The sequence below is a fragment of the Castor canadensis genome, chromosome 4 (assembly GCF_047511655.1).
Source record: "Castor canadensis chromosome 4, mCasCan1.hap1v2, whole genome shotgun sequence".
Taxonomy (NCBI): domain Eukaryota; kingdom Metazoa; phylum Chordata; class Mammalia; order Rodentia; family Castoridae; genus Castor; species Castor canadensis.
Genome location: NC_133389.1, coordinates 31,339,547 through 31,355,315, shown reverse-complemented (window position 1 = coordinate 31,355,315; position 15,769 = coordinate 31,339,547).

The following is a 15,769-nucleotide window of genomic DNA, read 5'->3' as shown; positions in this document are numbered from 1 at the left end:
TTGAACTTCTTCCTTTGAAAAGGCTCTGTTCAGCTCATTTGCCCATTTCTTCATTGGGTCATTAATCTTTTGGGAGTTTTATTATGATCATTCCTGTACAAGCTAAATATCTAAGAGTGGAAGTTCTAGATATTTAATTCTCCACAAAGAATTGCCAAAATCATTTCCAAAAGTCACTATTCAACTCTGTGGTCCCACCAATGATGCTCCCTTTACAATGTCATCCCATAACATCTCTTACAATTTGTATTTCCCATCATTTTAATTTTAGCCCTCAATGGTAGAGATGGTGGAATTTAATTGTGGTTTTAATTCACCTTTTCCTGGTGAACAATGGTGCTGCACATATATCTACCTACTTACTAGGCATTCATTGATTTCTTTTTATGAAATGTTGGCTTAAATCACTTATCCGTGTTAATTGATCAGAACACTAAATATTTTTAGGATTATAGTTTTCCCCCCAATTGTCCTGTATATTTGATGTAATTATAATTGCAATCAGCACCCCAGAGGGCTTCTTTTTTTTTTATACTCAACAATGTGATTCTAAAGGTTTATGAAAATACAAAGCATCTAGAATATGAAAACTGTATTGGGGGAGGCATCTTTCAAAAATTGAAAAGGACAATCCACTTTTAAAATGGGAAAAAGGTTTAAGTAGACACAACAAAAATATCTGAGTGGCAAAGAAGTATATTAAATGATGTTTAATATCATTAATAATGAAGAAAATTCAAAATAAATAAATGAGATATCATTACACACTACCATTGCTAAAATAAATATATGCCTTCATTTTGTAGTTTTATGGTTTTGTTTTATTTTATTTGCATATGCTGGGATCAAATTCAGTATTTCACACATGCAGGGCAACACTCTACCACTGAACCATGTCCCCAACCCTAGACTTGCTAAAATAAAAGCAAAACACTGAATCATACTAAATACTAATGAGTACAGAAATTGTGGAGATGCGACAAGAAGAAAAGGGAAGCAACACAGGGAAAGAACTCCCGGAACTTGCAATATTCAACATTCAACGACCCAGCAATCACATATGAACTTAAATTAAAATTAAAAGACATATAAAATAGCATGAAACATCTTTATAACCATAAGAAAAATTAGTTAATAAACACACAGAAATGACACAATTGATGGAATTAAAATTCCAGACATTAAAATGGCTAGAATGAATATATCAATGTCCTATTTTCTGTTACTATTAGGAATAGTATAGACCAAGAACAGAGCTGGCTGGAGGCTGTCCTGGGCTGGTCATGAAGCCATGTTCAGGGCTTGTTCCCTGGCAAGTCTACTGCTTCCCTGGGATCTACTCTCTCTGAAATTCTCTCAGCAGGATTTCCTTGACAGTTTATCTAACCCTCTTGTTAAGCAAATGCAATCCTACACCAACTCCTTGCTTCTAGCAGTGATCCTGACCCTGGTTCTCAGTCTTGTGTGGGACACTTCTGTCTGCTTCCCACAGGTGAAGAGCAACTGATTGCCTCTGTTGCCTTATGAAACAGACCTCCCAGACTGGCAGCGCTGGACACAATTAGCACTTGGTATTTTGGTTTCATTTTTGATACAAGGAAATGTTTATCTTGTTTTTAGTTTCATTTTTTAGCTTTTATTTTCTTTTCTTTTTCCATATTTGCATTTTTTTTACTTTGAAAAAAGTTTTTACACATCTCACCATCACATCTTAAGCATGGAGAAATGATTTTAAAACTTTTCAGTTACTATTCAGTTTCAATTCTGTGTATTGAAAATGAATCCATTTCCATTAAATGAAAACATTCATTCCTACAGCTTCATTTGTTAATACCTTATTATCTTTGAAAATAAGATCAAACTTTTAAAAAATAAATAAATAAATCCCTGGATTCCACATGCCAGACATAATCTTCACCTTATCTAAAATCTACTACTACTTTTTTAAGCCACTTTTCTGGAATTTATTATATTATCATTTGTATTACTGTTGTTTATGCAATTCATATGGTAATTTTGGTAGAAGGTTTACTACCCAGAGTTATTTGCTACATGTCATCCTGTGGATCCTGAAGAACTATGTGCCTGGAAATCTCAGATTATCTCATTTCTTAGGTAATGTGGAAAGAATACTCTTTCCATCATGGCAGCTAGTCTAGAAGGCATATAGCACATGAATAGCGAAGGCCACACACAAAGAAAAGAAAACCCATTCTGTCTGTCTGCTATTTTGTAAAGAAAGGAGTTGATTAGATGTAAATTCTAATTTCTCCACCAAAGGAATTCAATGGCCCAGAAAAGGGAAGAGAACATTGGACAGATGGCAAGAATTCCAAGAGAGTTCTTATCTGGTACTTTATCTGGAATTCTGGGAGGAAATCTCTGTGTTAAGTCAACTTTTCTCTGCTGTAACTAATATAAAAAGAAACACTTTATTTTGGCTCATAGTTTTAAGAACTTTCAACCCATGATCAGTTGTCTCCATTTGGGTCTGTGGTGGCACATCATGGCAGGAGAGTATGGTATGGCAAAACAAAATCACTCACCTCCTGGCTAGAAAATAAGGAGGGCATGCCTCCAATGGCCTAAAGAACTCCCACTAGGCTTCACCTCCCAAAGGTTCCACTTTGGAAACTAAACCTTTAACTCATGAACATTTGGGGGACATTTAAGATCCAAACTCTGTAACCTCCCTATACTAAAATGGAACAGCCCCAGAGCAGTCTGAGAGGACAGAGAAGCATGGCCAGGAATAGAAAGGGAGGTAAGTTTTTGTTTACACGTTTTACCCATTTTCCCAGGCAGCACTGATGGTGATGAGAGACAATGGCATACCAAAGTTCTATTCTGGCAGGAAGGAAGGGTTTAACTTTCTCTGCAAGAGAGATGAAAAACTGACCAGTGATTCAACAGTATCTGCAGTATCAATAAGAATTGAGGGAAGATATTATAGGAGAGCACTGCATTCAGAAACTACATTTGTTAGCAGCACATATCAAATCTCAGGAGATATGAAGACAAACCACTCTTCAGAAAATGCCTATCTATATCCTTCTCATCCCTTTCTTCCAAAGCAAGCAATGAAGCTATCAAGTATGGTTTTCTCAAATACTCCACACACGTCCTTTGGTTTTACACTTTCATCTACAAATACGTGTGTGTGTACACTTAGGTCTATGACCTTGATGCTTATTAACTGCTTCCAGATTTCCCTAGGTCCCAATGTTGAGGGGTAGGTAGTCCATGTGAAGTCCTGTCTGCCATCTGCAAATACGGGAAACTCAGAGAAAATGACAATATGACACAGAAAGTTTTACTAGAAAAATCAGATCTGCTTTTGAAAAATAAGACTCCTTAAACATTTTCTTTGCATGCATTAGGTTTTGCCGGTAAATATATAGTGATTCTCCAAACTTTAATCTAGTAAATCACAAACTCCTCGCAGATAAATTTATTTTATTATTACACATAAGCATTAGAATTATTAAGGTTCTCAAAAAATACTTGTCAGATGAATATCAGAAATGGTCAACAAACTTCACATTTCAATGGTGAGTCACACACTAATATCACACTACAATAAGTCAGTGATTGGATAGTGTTCTTCTTACACACCATGCTTGAACATCTCCCAGAGTCTACAATCCCTCTGTTGCCTTTTTACACATCATCTCATTTTTTTTTCTTTTTTTTTATTGTTTTATTATTCATATGTGTATATAAGGCTTGGGTCATTTCTCTCATTTTTACCCTCACAACAATGATGCATATATCATCCCTACATTTTTTTGAGGAAACAACTTACTTCTTACTCCAACATCAAAGCAGTTTAACAAAATGATCATCTAAGTCATGTATTTATATCATGGAGAGAAAATAGCTGATAAAAATGATAAAATATGTGGTAATGGGTATTGGGCCGATAGTCACATGTCTTCATATGTAGCAACACAGTGACTGACACATTGGAAGCAACCAAAATTTTACCCTTATACTTCTTAATGATTCTTTATTTTCTCCCTTTTTATCTAATTTATCTTAAGCCAGATATATCCAGGGCCCCCATACCTTGCCAACCACATTTCACCACTAAAATGCCTGGATATTGGGAAGCATCAAAGCCTAAGATAGTCACAGACCTCCTCGCTGCACACATTTCATCACTAGAATGCCTGGATATTGGGTAGGATCATAGCCTAACATAGTCACAGACATCCTAATTGGCACTTCCTGGCTCCATGGATGCACAGTATATCAGGCAAATTGGTGAGGAGGGAAGCCAAGGCTGAGTGAAATGATGAAAGACCTAGGGAAGGGAAGCTAATTTGCAGCTAATTTCTAAAATATTGGCTAGAGATTTGTTCTGCTTCGTGGGGACCCTAGAGGGATTCAGGCATCACCAAGCCATTCTTCAGGGAAGATTAGAGATTCCTAGAAGGTTCTTCTTCCTTTTTATTTTTTATATTGCTGGAAGAATGGAAATTAACTGAAAGACCCAAAAGGCATTTGTTTTGCTGAAATGGAAATGGCACAAAATCATAGTAAAACAAAAGACGGAATTTAAAACCAAAGGTGTCTATGGGGTCATCTCTATCAAATACCGGTGCTAGGATGGGCAAGTTGTCAGTCCATCAGATGGACAGCCTATACCTGTATAGAAGTCTGGAAACAGCTAACAAACATCAAGGACAATCATGGGAGGAAAAGGAAAAAAAGATAATGAGTTACTAAAGCTTAGGAGGGGGAGGAAGGAGAGGCAACAGCCTCATGGCAGCTTCCTGAATGGGAACGTTCAGTCCACTTACAGCTTCTTTCACTCCATCTTTCTTTTGTCATTTCTTTTTGTACCTGCATACAAAACTTTATTCCTTAAAGACCCACACACAAGCATAGTAGGTGAGTTCTCAAGATCAGAATTAAATACAAAGCAGGAAATATATTTAGCACTGCCTTTCTTGGTTCATGCTTCCCTCATACTCCAGACCAAACTAGTCTGTACTTTGTGCCCAGATACTTCCTTCCTAAAGTTTTTGATTCATTTTAGGCATTTCCCTATGAAAACTCCACTATCAAAGCTAACACAATCTGTGCATCTTTGCCGAGAAGCTCTCCACAGAGCCCTGGAAGGAATTTGAACGCATTTCCAGACTGTGGGTAAAGAGTCAACAGAGCATTGGAGAGACAGCTTTGATGGCATTGTTTTTCATTTCACAGAGGACGACTCATGTTTCTCTTCTTAAATATACACTGCAAGCCACGAGAGATGGCAGCTGTCTAATTAAACCTGATAAAGCCTCCTTAAAAATGAGGCTTGGGGAAACACATCATTTTGATTGTAGAGTTGCCCAATTTTCCCTGGAACCCAGAGGGAACTGTATACTGTTCGGAAGGGACAGAGGATGAGACCTGAGGGAGAGAAGGCAAAATTAGTGGCACCATCAAGTTGTTGGTGTGAAATAACAGAACACACATGATACATATTTAATGCAAACTAGATAACTTTACTTTATAAAACATGCAAAAGGATAACCTCATCTACCATTAAAAAAGCCACTGATGAGGCTTTGATAATATACCAAATCCCTTCTTAAATTATGAAGATTTAATGGGAATAATTCATTTTCTACAGTAGTCATACGCTGGGAAAAGAACCCAGGAAACTGAACCAATAATGTGATCAATGTGTTTAAGACTTTGGGACAACCCAAGCCAGCCCCTCCCTCTTATCCCTTCAAGCCCAATGGGAGGTAATATTCACTTGGGTTTTAGAAAAATGACTCAATAAACATGTAGATATACATGGTGTTCAATTCAAGTGTCTAAAAGAATAAGGAGAACTTGGTCTCATTTATGCTCTTTTCATTGTTCCTTAATTTTATCCAGTCCTTATTTTAGTCATTTCTAATACACTCTACCAATTCTGTGAGAGTCCAGGACCCAAGCTACTGTTCACGCAGTGGTTTTGTCAGAAACAGAACAGTAATCTACTGGAGAATTTCCACATTGTAAGAGTGAATACTTATACATTGATGTGGCCTCACCAGAGTCCAAAAAAACAAAAGGCAGCAGTCTTGGAGCTTGGAGCAACTCAAGCCTACAGGACCCTTACTCCTGTGGGATGACCACTGAGACATCTGAAGGACAGTTTAGGCATATGCCTCTGAGAAACATTGATACATAGTCTGTATTTCCTTCACACTACCATAATTTCTGCCTAAATAATAACTCACATAAAAGTGAACCTAAATCTAATTAGACTCATCATTTATGCCTTAAATATGAATTCATTTATGTGTTCAATGTGGATTAATTCTTTGGTGTCATTTAAATCATCCTAAGTGTTTCAATTGCTGGCTCCAACTTCCTCTCCTACATTTTTTACCTACCCCTCTTATCTTTATTAGTTCCTCTTTCTTCTAAATTCCAATAACATTACTATCCATATCAGTTGATACTGTCACTCGCTTTTATTTTCTTCTCATTGAATTAGGAATTTCTTTAAGTAAAGGGTTATCTCTTTTACTTCTTTTTATTGCTCACAGAATCTGATTTAGAGGTTGTTATTCCATGAAAAGGAACACAGAAAATTTCCTGAAAGCCACCATGCCAACTACCACATTGTTCTGTACAAATGCCTTCAGGAAGAAGTTAGTTAGAGTGAGGAGAAAAATTAACTTTCAGATATGGATGTAGCATTGTTCTATCCAACACATGAACAAAGAGCCCAGGCCAGTTTTGTTCAAACCGTTTCTACAGACTTCTAGCTCCATGGAATTACAATTGATAATATACACAAAAAGGATTCTGAGGACAAATTAGTTCAGAAAAAGCAAAATTAAGTAAAATTTAATATGTTGCTTTACTACAGTTTGGAAGAACACTTAATAGCGAAAATGTACGATGACATTCCAAGAGGTTGTAGGCAGAGGTCCCCAAAGTATTTCAACTTGAATACTTTTTAAGGTTGCTTCATGTGTGGCTATGTATACAGTATGTAATATGCAACTCTAGATTCAATTGATCCCCTAGAAAGACGCCTGATGTCCATAGATTTTACAACTTCCCCAGGGATAGTTCAGAATAAAAATTACTAGATACTACTTCTAATGTCTTTTTTATTGCCACCTCTTAAATACCACTAATTTTGTCAGTCCCAGTAGAATTTCTACCTCTTCAAGAGAAGATGACAGGCCAATAAGAGTTGGTATGGTTGAACATACATGTAATTCCAACACTCAGGAAGCTGAGCCAAGATTAAGAGTTTGAGTTCTAGACCAGCCTGGACTACTTAGCAAGATCCTATCTCAAATATCAATAATTAAAAAAAAAGCCAACAGGCTATTATCAAGATTCTACAGACAAAATAATTCAATGAATTTTATCAGTACACAGAAAAAGAACAATCCTAGAATTCACGTTAATAAGAAAGATTAGATCTATGTAGATATCATAAAAAGTTACATGTGTGACTATAAAACTCTACAGGACAGAGCCAGGGCATTTAGGGAGAGATGAGGAAGGGAGTGAAAAAAGGGGTATTGAAGTTATGGAAGGCTTCTTAGAGCAGATAACAATGACATATGAACTGAAAATGAATAGAAGTCAGTGAAGCAAGGAATGGGAACAAGAGAGAAAGAATCCCAGGCAGGGGAGACAATAGGTGATACTGTGCTGGCTCTTTCTATTATACCAAGCTAGTGATGCCAAGCTGGAATTATCATGTCAGTAATATTACTTTTATGATATTGCCTATATTGTAAATTCATCTCTTAAAATATACTACTTGGGTGACAAACTTGTTTTTAGTCTATCACATCCCTTCCTGAACAAAACTATAAACTTTCCCTGGGTAGAGCCTGTACCTTTTTCTTTCTCTTAAATCTGTCAGAGCATAAAGTGCTGGACTGAATATTTGAATACATGTAATAAAAAAATCCCACAGTTTCTCAAAACTGAGCTAACACAGATTGTCATGGGTAAAGCAAACAGTTTGCATTAGGGAGAAAAAAGGTGAGTTCCATGAAACAATTATGTTATTTTTCTCATCTCTTTGGAAGAAGGTAATTAGTTAAACTCAGTGTCTTAGGAGCCAAATACAATGCCCTAAGTACCTTATCTCCTTAAAGCATTGGACATGGTTCATATTCCTTGTCAATGTAAACTAAAACAGCCTGGCCTTCTCCAGATCACCAGGTGCCTTGGAATGTGACCTGTCCAGCATGCATGATTCCTAGGATCCTATGAGAAAGAGTCTGATCAGTAGCCCTTTTCCTGGCACCTAGAAGAGAGTAAAGTGAACACTTCAATGAGCAGCCAAATGCAGCATGGCTGGATAAAGGAAACCTGACCCACAAAGTACTATTTTGTATTCTTCCTCCAATCCCAAGAGACTCTCCCCTTTCCACTAAACTAGAATCTAATATGCTGGATTTTAAGTGCCTGTTTGTTTGCCTTTTCCACTAGACTTTCAGCTCAGCAAAAGCAAGGATTGATTTGGTCCAGGCCACCATCTACTCTCCAGCATAAGCATGACTCCTGATCCTTAATAGGCAAGAGCTCTAAAAATGTGTAAAGATAATAATGTGCCAGTCTTTGGTAAAGGAACGCATCTCAAATAATCTTCTCTCACCCATAAGAAAGACATTATTTAAAATCTAGACAATTACCAAAGAGTCATAGGATTAGACTTTCTTAGATAAAATCCAAGTACAGAGAATAAGGCCAAACAACAAATAACTTTTAATCATCATGTAATCAGCAATGTGAAGAAGAAAAGGTAACGAGTTGAGTAAGTGGGAAATGGGTCGCTAATTTTCATCATTCAAGTATCATTTTTCCCCACATCCCTGAACACAACCAAATAAGGATCAGTAAGGATTTAAACATTTTTTCTGGTTCATTTAGTAATCCCAAAAGGCATTCATTACCATGAACTTAAAAAGTTAATTACATAGTAATGCCTTGTATGACAATAAAACTGCAGACCAAACATAATCTTGTAAGCCCTACATTGTGCAATACATTTACTTTTTATGATGAGATTCAATATCATCATTCAAATTTAGGAAACTGTGGTGGGGCACTGAGGGAGAGTTAATGGTTTGCAGATAGAAATGAGTAAGGGGTAGAGCCTGGCTATCAGTCTTCTCGTCCAGTGAACAAAGCTGTTCAGGACTTGTATACCCAGTGCGACGCTCCTCAGAAGAGACTAATGAGGAAATGTGCTAAAGCATGGGTGTTCTACATTGAGTATTCTGGGAATCTGAGATAGTTTTGCATGTAGCACATTTATTAGGGAATTCTCTTGGCAACAATACTTGTGGAAGGGGGTGGGGGGACAGAAGTGGGATTGGACTGAAGGAAAAATCGAGTCGTAATGCAAAACCATTGACAATTTCAACTAACCCTGTGGGAAGCTGTGAAGCTGTAATGACACATCAGACATGAAAGCAAAGCCTTTCATCTGTCATTGGATGTTGGCTACCCTCAGAAGGAACATAAACCTTGGGCAAGTTGGTTCTCTGCAAGGCAACACCTAAATATCAATATGTGCATGCCCAGGCCACACACCTCCTCTTGCAAAGTTGAGAATACCAGCAAGAACTCCAATAACTGAGAACCCCTTTGGACATCCCTGAGGTATCAAAGATTGATCAGGTAGTAGAAAACATTGGTGAAATAAAGAAAGCAAACAGATATCTTGAATGTGCTTTACAGACACTGGAGAAAGAAAGGGCAATCTAGCTCGAGTTAGAATAAAACACAATGAGGAGAGAAGGTATCGAAATAGTTCCCATGCTTATTTGTTTTAAAGCATGTTCAATACACTGCCACATCCATTGTTATAAGTGCTCTTACTACAAACCTTGTAAAATGATCAGAGAAGAGAAGATCATCTCTAATTCAAAAATAAGAAAACTGAGGATCAGAAAGAAAAGGTGACCTCCCCGTAGTAACTTAGTGTGCTTCAGGGTTGGAGCAACATCTAAGAGCTCCTGACTTCCAAGTCAGGAAGAGTTCCGTGGGACTCTTTGCTCCTTTATTATTTTTAATCTAATGGAATGTCTCACTTAGAAGGCCCTTATCTGAACTACAGATTTTAGCTCTGTTGGATACAGACATCCCCAGTTTTTGGTGGAAATGGAATTCCCAGTGCTTTCCCTACAGGTTCCCAGAATTTACATATCCCACATCATCTTTCCACTTCTCCTCTTCAGACCACAGTAATCCTATTCAGTCTCTAATTCATTACAATTTCACCACATGCCCAAAGAATTCCATAAGCAACTACCGAGTTCACAGATTCACCTCATGACTGGAAGTTGAGATATTTGGATTCCGTTGCATGACCTCGGGCAAAACACTTCCTATACCTAGGGTTCATTTTCTGTTTATAAAATGATTTGTTGGGCTAGATGATCTCTACAGTTCCTTCTAGGTTTGAAATGCAGATTGAGAATTTGGAAGGTTCCTGTTAATGGCTTCTAAACCACCCTGTAAGGCTGTTAGCTAATGCTCCTCAAGCACTATAAGTAACAACTTCTGATCTTGTAAATCTCAGTCATATGTTGCTGCTGAAGTCACTCCATAATTTCAAAAGTTAGAAATGATTATGCATGTTATAATTTTGCTTTTTATTAGTGCTTTCACTTATTTCTAAAAATGATAAAAAGCAAAAGCAAGTTAAAAGAGTAAATTAAAGGAAATTTCATGAAATCTTACCTCCCTTGAGTATACATTAATCTTGATTTTTCAAGGTTGCCTAGGACAGAGTAATCAGATTTAGGAACCCATACCTTTAGCATATAAATTATTGATGTTGTTATAGAGAACAGTGCAAAAATCATCTTGTCAAGAAATCATTTTATAAATAGGGAAATTGAGCTCCAAATATAGGAAATATGCACTGTGTATAAGTCTTTGTCAATTGAAAAAAAATGGGAAGAGTAATTTTGAAATTATGTCTTTCAACTATATTTAAAATTTAATTATCCTTCAGACATTACAAAAGAGAGACATATGCTATAAGGATTCAGACTCAACTTTCCTGATGGGAATCTCTGTGGCCTTCAACCAATTAGTTAGGTTCTTAACTGGCCAGGGCATTTGGCAGGAAGAAAAGTCACTTCATTAGGTACCAAAAACTCTAGGCCTTTCCAAATCATGTGACTGCATTTTCTTCCTCAAGGAGATAGCATTTTGGAAGACCTTGACTACCACAGTAACCTTCCTTCAACTCTGGGCATAGGTGATGATAGCAATACAAAATGCTGCTTTTTCTGAAATAAGGTCTAAATAATACACGCTTTTCTCTGCTCAATTAGCACTTCTCTGACTCCATTCTTACCATGTTCCCAGAAGTTCTGATCTTCTCAATAAAGCCTAGGAATAGCATTCAAGCCAGATTTACCTTCTCCTTGCCCCCCACCTCTATATTTAAACACAAATAGCAATGCCTGAGAGAAACCTTTTTCCTTTCTCCAATATTCAATTCATTTTCCAAGAAAGTTCTGAAAAGCTAATTTCCAGTAACTAATAATGAATAAATAAAGTTTCATTTTTGACTCCTCTCCCAGGCATTTTTCTATATTAGTGAAGGACTCAGGGCGGGAGTAATTTGTTAAATCAAAGGCCTTGGTCTGGTCTCTAAAACTGAACTTCAGTGCTGTGACAAACCAGGGAGGCACACATTTGCTGGAAGCTGTCTCTCCAGTGACTCTAATTGCACTGCATAGGTGCAATTGCACCAATACCACCTGGGAACACAGCCATACCTCATGGTGAATTTTTAGAAAATGCCAATGTCTTTTGCTAATTTGAACTTTTTGCTATTGAAAGCATGATGTTCCTTTAGTCAACATTGATATTAATGTACAAAAAAGGCTATAATTCAGTTATTATATGCAACTTGGCCTGGCTTTTTACCTTGAGATAATTTGTGCCTGCCTTGAAACTGTGGAGCTCAGTGTTTTTCTTTTCATTTCCAGTTTCTCTGAAGATATTTATATGTGAAGAAAAAACAAGAGCAAAAATATACGTGGGTTCTTATTTGCACAAAATACCCACAAAATTAGGGCGAAACCCTACACCAAGCCTTCTCTGCTTCCCCCGCCTAACTGTCCATCAAGACACAAAAACTTGAGCTGAGCAATTGAGTCTTACATTTATATCTCCATGACATTTAGGAAAATTGAAGACTGGAAGCTACACATACAAGTAAAACCAGTGATTAGAGACAATGAGATTCAGTCTGGAGTGAAAAAACAGTGATATTATTAAACAGACACTGACAAGTCCTTCAGACCCCAAATATAGACTACACCAAAAAGCTAACAGTTCTAGAATTCATGTAACCATGGGTTTCTTATAGCATCAATAAAAACATGTTTTCCCACAGTTGCACATTATGTCAGAAATATTTGGAACTCACATATTTGAAATATAATTTATAAATTCTTCCAATTGCCATTTCCTTAGAGGCAGGAGCCCAGAACCATAGAGAAAACAGGTTTTCTCACCTGTTTGATTCTCATAATCAAACAATGAGAATTCAAATCTGTCATCAGCTAAATGATCTTGACAATGTGTTTAATTCCTTTGTGCTTCAGACTCTACCTCTTTGAACAGGGGCTCCTTAAACTCACAACACATGATTGTTGTAAAGCTTAAATAAGATATATCACATAGGTATATGCCTTTGATAAATACTAGCTATTAAATTACTGTATTATTATTTTTGCTTTTTCTATTCAGTAGCTATTTCATATCTAAAAAATGTTCAGTGTTGAGCCAATGGGGTGGGGTACCTGGAAAATTGAGATCCAATGGAGTTGAGATGAACATTAAGCAGGTTAAGAAAGGTATCATGTCAGGTTTTATTCTAAACTAAATTGGGGTAGGCATGATAAGTCGTGTGACTGAGTGCAGCAAGCAAGGAAGTATATCGCAGAAAACTGACAGCCTAGGAGGGAAGGTAACCACTGTGCTAGAGAGGGGTCTTCAGACTTCTCAAAATGGCAATATGGTGGAGGAGAAGGCAGTTAGGAAACCTTGGGAGATGTCTTGTGAGTGACATGTTCAAGACCACAGAGAATGACTTTGTTACTTCCAAAATGTATATTGGTTAACAAAACTGTGTGGAGTTTTATAAAGAAAAATATGTGAGTAAGGCAACACCCTTGCTCTGAAGAAGTCAACACATACACAGACACAATTCCAAGTAAAATATAAGAGAAAGTCAAATCCAAGTAGAATATAAGAGAAAGTCAAAGTTCATTGCAGGTCAAAATATAGAAGATATCCATTGCATTAGGAAAGGAAGATTAATGACATACATGCAGAAAAGATCCATGGAATGGATAATGTCACTTAAATATGACCAATATTTTGATGATGATGTTGATGATAAAATGCTAATAAAGCATGAAAAGCTTTATTACTCCTCTGTTTAGTGTTGCACATATCGACAACACTGTTAGGTAGTATTATTACCCCTATTATGAGATTACTGAAAACTGAAGATCATAAAGATAAGGCAACTTCTCAATATATGCAAATGTTTTGAGAAAGAATTATAGCTAGAGAGAACATGAACAAAAGCAAATGAGAGAAACTAATTCATACATTCAACAAAGTTACAGTGGCATAGCCTGACTGGTGCTTGAATTAAACAAAGGATAGTGGAAGATGAGTCTGGACAGAAAGGTTATAGAGAGCCTTGAACTCCAGATTTAATGTAATTGGCAGCAGAGAGTCATTGAAGATATCAATGAAATGAAGTGATAACATAAAGCTCCATTTTAAGAAGTTTGATATGACAGGAGAATATAGAATGCATTAGAGTGTAGGAAGAAAGGTATAAAGAGCTTAGAGGTTATTGAAAAATGTGCCAAAGTAATAGTAATATTTCCCAGTTACTTTTGAAATCTTTTAAAGCACAAAATTGACCTCAAAATAACTTTATTTTGTAGGCAGTGCTCCTGTGAGTACAGAAAGTCTGTATTTCTATAATCTGAGAAATACTGGAGACATATGACCCAGGAAGAAGACAGGCGAGAGAGGGAAGCTTGAGATGACGTTATTCTCTCACTGGCTGACAAACCTTCTCATGTGTGATGAAGTGAAAGTCCACCTCTATCTTCTACCCAGACTCCTTCATTTTAAACTGGCAACAAATTGACCATAGCTGAGAGAACTAAATGAATAATTTTAGGACTAGTGCTCTGACCTTTGATTCCAACTTTGTCCATCATCATAGTCAACATTTCATCATGTCTGGAATTTTTTCAAAAGGGCCTCTAAACCTCCCCAATAACTGTAATGAGGAAAGAGGGAGAAGATTTGCAAAAAGTCAAGCTTAGGTGGAGGTGTGGCTAGAATTATCAGCATGAGGAAACTATAGAAAGAACGATGTCAAAAGACATGATTCAAAAGTAGAGGTATAGACCTTGAAGGGTAATCCCACAACTCAATACTCCTAAAGCATAGCTCTCCTTATAGGGTGATCCACCATACATTATGAGATTTTAGGTATGAAGCCAATTAGGAAATTCACCTGAAATTCACAAGTACATATCTATTTCCTACTGCCTAGACCCAACCCATGAAAAACCCTGAAATTTGATGAAATATTACATAACAAAAATTAAGAATAAGGGAGGCTGAATTTCATGTTCATAGATACATAGCACCAGTTAGCTACGTAGCAAGATGAACACCTCAGGCTTGCTCTCTGTTCAGATTCCTTTCCATTTCTCCAACAGCCACAGATAAGGGGAATATTGAAAGTAATGACTATCTAGAATAAAATTTGCCTATATTCTCCAATTCTCTTGGCCCATTTCCTCCCACCTGTGATAGTTACAGAACAATATTGTATAATTATGGTAAATAAAGAATAAGGAACAAAGAATTTCCTGAACCTACAACCAGGCACTTTTTTTTTAAACCAGTCTGGTTCTCCTCATGGATATTCATTTTATACCTAAATGATCTACATTATAACTAAGAATTACATGGACCCACTTAACATGATTAACCTTGTAGACTCATAAAGGTCTTGGTGTGGGAGAAAATGAAGGACCATGTATATGTTAAACAGCGGTCTTGTGCAAAGACAGCTAATGTTGGAGCCAGGTAACTTGAGAGATAAAATCCAGTAATGGTATGTCTATGTATGAGGCATTTAATCTTCCTGGCCTCAATTTCCTCATCTATAACATAAAAGATTAAACAAAAGAACTGCTGATCTCTTTTTGGTGGAACATTCCATAAGTCAAAACTTCTTAAAGAAATAGCCAGTAAATTGAGGCTCCAAAGGCAGATGGCTGAGCCTGCAATGTCCAGAAAGTGACAGCTCCTTGGCTACCCAATTACACCTTTCAAAGAAAAATAGGAAGTACCCAACTGCTTCCAATTATAATATGCACTGTGCTGGGGAAAGGCAAAGTCAAATGTGTTAAAAGCCTAATGAGGTGTGTGGGAGCAACCTCCCTCTGCAGTTTACAGCATTTTCACACTGCCTGGTCAGCAGGATCAGAGAGAGCTCAGGGAAAAGAGTGGCAGTTTTCTGGCCCTAGAGGATGACACAAAAGAAACCATACCATGCCTTGGTTTTATTGTTTTTAGACAAACTTAACAGAGGATTCTTAGATGATGTTTTGCCTTCTGTATGAACATTCTAATAAGAGAAATGCCAGCCATGTTGGAAATAGAGTCTGATTCTTTCTGTGGAGGAGTTGGCAATTTAACCAAGCTCCAGGAATTCTGG